The 7,036-nt window shown below is 35.5% G+C and overlaps 1 long non-coding RNA gene across 1 annotated transcript in view; it reads left to right on the top strand.

The window, feature by feature from the left end:
- The window catches only part of LOC108275951 (uncharacterized), a 5,745-nt gene extending 964 nt beyond the window's left edge, over positions 1–4,781 (top strand). Inside the window, exon 3 of the long non-coding RNA XR_001814796.3 lies at positions 251–4,781. This is a non-coding gene — a long non-coding RNA (uncharacterized LOC108275951). The remainder of the gene's footprint in view (positions 1–250) is intronic.
- Positions 4,782–7,036: the final 2,255 nt, after the last annotated feature.

Here is a 7,036-nt window from a genome sequence, read left to right on the forward strand (position 1 = left end):
ACTGGTCCAATAATCCGGCCCATAAAATAAATTTAGGATCCTCAATCTAAACTGTGAACTGTGAGCCAAAGATTTGAAAATAAAAGAAAAAAGAGTTGTTCCCTGATATATATAACTACAGAGGAAATAAAAGCAATAAACTTGGGGCCATGAACTCAGCTACTGAAAAAAAATTCTTTCCAAATAAATTTAGAGGTTTCATTTCAATGGGGTGAATACTTATGCAATCACACTTTTTATGTTTTTATAGGTAAATAATTTTGGAAACTGCCGGCTCCCCCACTAAAGTCCTCTGTGACAGGCTCAAGACACCCCAAGACCCTGTGTAGAGTAAGCGGTACAGAAAATGGATGGATAATTTTGAAAACTATATTGATTTTGCCCCACATCACTATTATGGGCTTTATTTTTTGTGGATTTGTGACGTTGTTAAGTTTATAAAGATTACTACACTACAAAATGCGGAATGTTCAAGTGAGTGAACACTTTGCAAAATTTATATGTTATTGGTCACTAAACTGTTTGGGTTTTTTTTGGTCCAGCCCATCTGTCATTGGATTAAGTGTAATGTGGCTCATTACCTAAAGTGGGTTTAACATCCCTGATTTAGAGTGCTCAATGTAACTTGGCCAGGATAGACCGTTGAGGGCGCTGTTTGAGAGGGTGCTTGGACCCCGTCACATACAGTTATATTATACTGATGTTTAAAACCTTATTTGTCTAATAACTTGATTGTTAAAAATGCCTGTTGCTTTTTTTTTGTTTGTTTGTTTGTTTTTTAAAGTTTATTTCCTCATTTAAAACTCAATAAAAAGGAAGTACATGTAATTTCAACTAACTCATTGTAATCAACCTGAGAAGGATGCTTTTAACAACACAGACTGTTTCAAATCTATATTCTAACACAGTGTCATGATTGTACATGATTTGGGTTCTGAAAATGTGAACATTTCAAGAATTAAAAAAATGTAGAATGGCTTAAATGTATCTATTTACCTCAAAAGGTGTGTGGGCTCACTGATCTTTAATGTTTGGGACTGATTTATTGGATGATGAGAAATTGGATGAATCATCTGCTGCCTACATCTGGTGAACAGAGCTTTCAGTCAGGTCGTCTGTAAAAACTGTGGGAAAGTCCAAGAAATACAATCCATAAGCCTCTACAACTGACAAAAAAAAAGGTTTAATGGATCACTAAAATATTTTAAAGAACCAGAATTGAAATTGACTTTAACAGTATAATGTAAATCTTACAAAGCTGTGCTGTTTTTAGACATGTATTTATCAAATTTTTATAAAAGGTTTTGTGAGTAATATTTTGTGTGTCTGTGTGTGTGTGTGTGTATGTGTGTTTTGGTGGGGGTGTAAGGTTGAAGAGGTCTATTTGAGGGCATTCCTCATATCACTGCTCATTTCCTGATAGCACCGTGATGACTTTGGCCTGCGTGTTGTGATAGGTCAGCAGAACCGAACGCAACCTTCATGAGATTGTTTTTCATGTCCCATACAAACTTAAACAAAACCAGTGGTTAACCTGATCAATCTCTCACTGATGGGCTGTGACAGGATCCCACGTCAGGTTACACAGTTGGTAAACATTAGATTTTATCAAGATGTGTAACTAAATACCTAAGTAAGGACACAATTTTATTTTTACGACTTGTAAATATGTTGGATAGACAACATGGGGCAAAAAAAAACCCCTACGAAATCCTAATCCTTTAGAAATCCTTTACAATGTTGTGCACATAAATTGATAATCAGTAATATGAATAATGGTTTTCACACACAGGAAAATTTGCGGAAAGATATTTTGGTCAACCATAAACCATGCAGTAGGGTTAATTGACCATTTGGGATCCTTTACCACACTAATGAAGTGGGGAGAAGTAGGCTTATTTATGTTAAAGTTGGCTCTGCTACATTCTTTGGCCCCTTCATCAGCGCTTGTGAAGCTGTGATTATTTCAGGGTCCTCTTAGGTAAAGTCGCTTTACGGAGGGGTTAACACATCTGGAATCAATAGCAATGGGCTGAGTAACTAGAGGTTTTTGGGGGGGAGAAGGGTCTACAGGTTAGGCTAGTTACAGCTTTGGCCCTGAGGGTCTGTATGTCCCTGACTTCAAAATAGACTTGATTGCTCCCAGCTGGCAGCTCTAACTCACCCGGTGTCAGAGCTCTCCTCTGATGTCAACCTTGTCAGTATCAAGGCTAGACAGGACAATGTAGAGCCAGAAACAAAGCATATGGGCAGAGATACGTTTTCTGGCTGCATTATATTATTTGTGGGAAAACTGCAGAGTTGGACGCTGTATCAGTCCCCTTCCTTTGGTGAAAATGATAGCATAACTCTCAGAGTCTAGATTTGCAAACAGCTAGTCTGAATGACAATCTATGTATACAAACACTGTCATTACATATTACAGAAGACAATGAAACAAAGCTGATAACAGTTCATACAGGATTTCGTGGAGTTTTTTGTTTTTATTGTTACGGCCAAAAATGTTTGAATTTGCTTTGGCTTTTTACAAAAACTTTTTTTGAAAGTTTTTGTGTTTTTTTTTTTTTGCAAAAAAAAAAAACTACTTGAATGATCAAAATTGCAATTGCACAAAATAGTTTTGCACGGACTTTCGCAGTGATGTTTGTTGGTAAATGAGACTTTTAGCTGTACTCATGTTCAACATGCGATAAGCATAGATACATTAAATGTCTCTCTTTCAATAAAATTGATCACAGTTATTTATACACCAAGATGTTTCTTACCACATAATACATAAAAAAATTCTTCAGATTGGACTTATAGTACTTGTTGAGGAGGTAATTCAGTAACACTTTCTATGAAGTCCATACGTATAATGACCTATGAATACATTTATAACTTGCTATAATGCATCCATAAGGTATTATATACTGTACATCTTTAACATTATTTATGAAATGGCTTTACAGTTGATAGTACTGTTATTTTTAAATTGCTATCAGAATGCAATATAAGCAGTGTTTATAACATGTTATATCACCAATACCAAATCAATTCTGCCCCAGTTTATTAATGCATTATGCTTAGTCACAGACACATGGACAAGTTCATGGTTATTGACAAGACGTTTGTAGTATGATTTTCTTTGATAATCTCTGAAGAAATCAGGTCTCATAATGCACTGTACAAAGCTGCTTGGTTTCTCTGGAAGTGGTTTTATAATGTGTTATGAACTGTACTTATATCATGTTAACATTTCATCATACATATTATAGATGGCTATAAAGACTAATGCCTTTTATTATCCACCTAACAATGTGTATAATGCTTTATGAATGCTTTATGGCATGATATGAATGTGTTTATATTTCAATATAAGTATGACCTGTTACTGGTCATTCTTTAGGAATACATTTTTAAGCACATTTCCATGGTTATTAGAAAGAAAGAAAAAGCATATCTCATGTGCTAAGATCTATTGAACTCTTGGTAAAAGACACTAATTCATTTGCTTAATTATTCAAAAAAGGCATATTGAATTTATTCTGCAAGTAGACTATTAGAGAATATGTACAGCTTTAGTTATATATAAAGAGTAAATGAAAGGCTGCTAAGCCCAGGCTCTCTGTCATCTCTCATAAAAAGAAGTTATAGTGAAAAGAATTCACAGTGTAATAGAGTAATTACAGTGCATTTTTGTTAGAGACAAAATAACCTGATTCATTTATGACTCCTGTTGTCTTTCTTTCCCTTTTCTGCTCTTGTAGTATGCTTTTAAATGCTGATGAAATTCCTTCCTTCAGCTTCAGTCAATTTTGATTTCAGCTGAAAAATGCTGAGAGATGCAAAAGGTCAAGTTCACGCTGTACAGGTCGGATATCCATCATAATGCACTAGCACAATTGTTACCATGGCGAACCAGATTACGGTGTAGCAGTATTATTAAATAAATTTATATTTAGATTAATGTAATAGTATTGTTTCAAGTTTTGGAAATACAAAAGAAGGAAACCAGTTTATGTCCTAAACCCATGTAGATTAAAAAATCATTTCATCCTCCACTATTATTTTTGTGTTCATTTTATTAGATATAGGCAGCAATATGTGAAAATATATGCAAAGAATTAAATATCCCGATTTTTCTGTCTCCTTGCTACCAACTTTTCATTTTAAAAAAAGATTTCTGTATGACACAAAGTCAATCTCAGTGGCCCTTCCTAAACCATGATGCTCATTAAAACCTGTACAGATTTACTCTCAGCTACTGTAAAATATTTTCATTTTGAAAATGTTGCTAATAACATGCCAGCATCGTTATCTATTTAAAATACACGCCAATGATTCGTTTAGTATTATGCAATATCTAAGTAAAAGCTATGCCTCTCAAACTGAGACAATTTTAACTATAAAATAAATTCCAAGTACAAATTTATTATCATGATCACTTATTTAAATGTGTACAATGATATTTTTTATATTTAGGTTGCTATTCCTGATCTTTCCTCCAAAGAGGAACTAGTTCCAAGTTATTTATAGGCTGACTGACATCTGGATTCAATCCATTCAAGTTAAGTGAGCAGACAAACAGGCTACTAGCTATAAAAACTCAATAAAAAAATACCTAACTTTGATAATGGTAGATTGTAATTTCCAGCGCTGTAAGTAACTACTGTAGGTTTTAAAAAATCGCACACCCACTGGGTGTCCCAAGACCCCACTTTGAGAACCACAGGTCTAAATCCTTCACTGCTACAGGATATGATTTATTTATTTATTTTTTTAACTCACCTAGCTCTAGGACGAGTCTTACCTTGAATTCTTCTGAAATATTCAGTGTGTTAAACAGCACTTCACGCGAATCAAAAGGCTGAGGAAGTCTTGCTTGAGAAAGTAATTCTTGTTATGCAGAAACTGGCTGCTTTTCTCTCTTCACAGCCTCCTGAAGGTGAGTGAACCAGCCCATTTATATCACATGTAAATATTAGTAACATGTCATTTCTTCCTTAACCCTTAGTTACACCTTCCCTTGCTTTGAAAACAGTGCCAATCCTGCTAAATAATCTTTCAAAACACTGGCACAGCGGGTCAAACTGGTACACAGTCTTTGCCAAGTGGTACGTTATTTATACAATAAACCTTTGAGATTTGTCTTACTTTTGTGTTATATTCTTAAAACCTCCTATCTGTGACACAGCATTAGTAGCAGTAATTCAGAAACTTAAATCTCTACTAGTACTTTACCACAGGCAAAGATGATGTGTACTAGTTTGACCAGTTCTACCTGTGTTTTGGCAGCTGGTCAAACCAAACTAGATTCGTCAATGAAAACGTTTTCTATGGAATTATGTTCCAGGGCTTGTCGAACACTTCACACACAGATTTGGCCCTAAGCAACCTACAGTCATTCTGGAAAATGTCAAGTTTAATGTCTGGACATGAAGCACAAAAAGCAGCCTCAAAATCTGGACAACAACTGACAATCCTGTTTTATGTTCATTTACATGTGCAACATATTACCATTGTATAATAAGACACAGCTATTGGTAGATGCAACTTGTGTTTTATTATCCATCCATCCATCTTCTACCGCCTACTCCTTCTTCAGGGTCACAGGGGAACCTGGAGCCAGTCCCAGGGAGCATCATGCACAAGGCGGGGTACACCCTGGACAGGGTGCCAATCCATCGCAAGGCACAATCACACACACACTACAGACACACCAATCAGCCTACCATGCATGTCTTTGGGGGAGGAAACCAGAGTACTCAGAGGAAACCTCCACAGAGAAACCCCACGGGGAGAACATGCAAACTCCGCACGCACACACATGGCTCTGGCGGGAATCAAACCCCGGACCCTGGAGGTGTGAGGCGAATACGCTAACCACTAAGCCAGCGTGCACCCTGTTTTTTGTTTTTTTTATTATTGTTGTTGTTGTTGTTGTTGTTGTTGTTGTTGTTGTTGTTGTTGTTGTTGTTGTTGTTGTTGTTGTTGTTGTTGTTGTTGTTGTTGTTAATCAGATAGAGAACAGTTACTATTCTGAAAAGGGTTGGCACCTTCATAGTCCTTTATGATTTATATTTTAACTAAGAATGACTCATAATACTACCTCAATAATTATCAGTCAACAAAGTTTTAAACATATATTTGCAATAGTGTATAGCAAGCCATCTCACAGTATAGTATTTCTTCTATAAGCTGGATATAGTATTGTACTTTAGTACAGATAAATGCTGTTACTTTCCATGGACTGCCTAGTTTTGCAGAAAGAAGAGCTGGATAAATAATAAATTATATATTTTCTTTACCTGTTATTTATTAGGTACAGCCCTATAGTGATATCATGGTACTTTATATACAGAGATGTGGCATCAGCAGCTATTAAAAGTATGTTTCTTCACTAATAACTTAATCTGAAGCTCCTGAAACGCATCTATATTTTTTGTAAATCTTTTATTAAATCTAGATTGCTTTTTTTCTCTTTTTTTTCGCCTCGTACACCGAGGTCATTTGAGGACAGAAGTGCCGAACAAGGTCAGGCCACTTATCTTGGTAACCTGCCAACCGCAGTCATGTAAGCTCCTCAACCACACACAGCGTGAGAAATAAACCCAGGTCAAAGGTTGACATATTCTCTTTAATAATGTGTGATATTTTCTCTTAAAATACAGCCTTTTTTGAGGTAGACCATTACAGTTCAAGAACATTATCATTTTCAAAACAGACATCAAAAAGACATGAAATAAATACTTTCATGTACAATATGTTGCAAAAAAAATGAGGTAGAAATGGTTACAGAAAATGTACAAGAACAAGAACCTAGACCAAAGTTACTGTACTAACAGATTCAAAACAGCTAATAAATGCCAATTTTGTTGAACAAACTGCTTCATGAACATTCCTGTATAACTTTCGAAATTGAAGAGTTGGTATGCTCATATTTGGAACAAAAAGGATACGAATCTCATGAGTCATATAAAACATAGTCTCTCAGACTTTGAGACTAGAAGTGGGCAGTGCTCTGTATTGTGTCTATACTATAACATGTGTAGTC

Source organism: Ictalurus punctatus, chromosome 15 (assembly GCF_001660625.3).
Source record: "Ictalurus punctatus breed USDA103 chromosome 15, Coco_2.0, whole genome shotgun sequence".
NCBI lineage: Eukaryota > Metazoa > Chordata > Actinopteri > Siluriformes > Ictaluridae > Ictalurus > Ictalurus punctatus.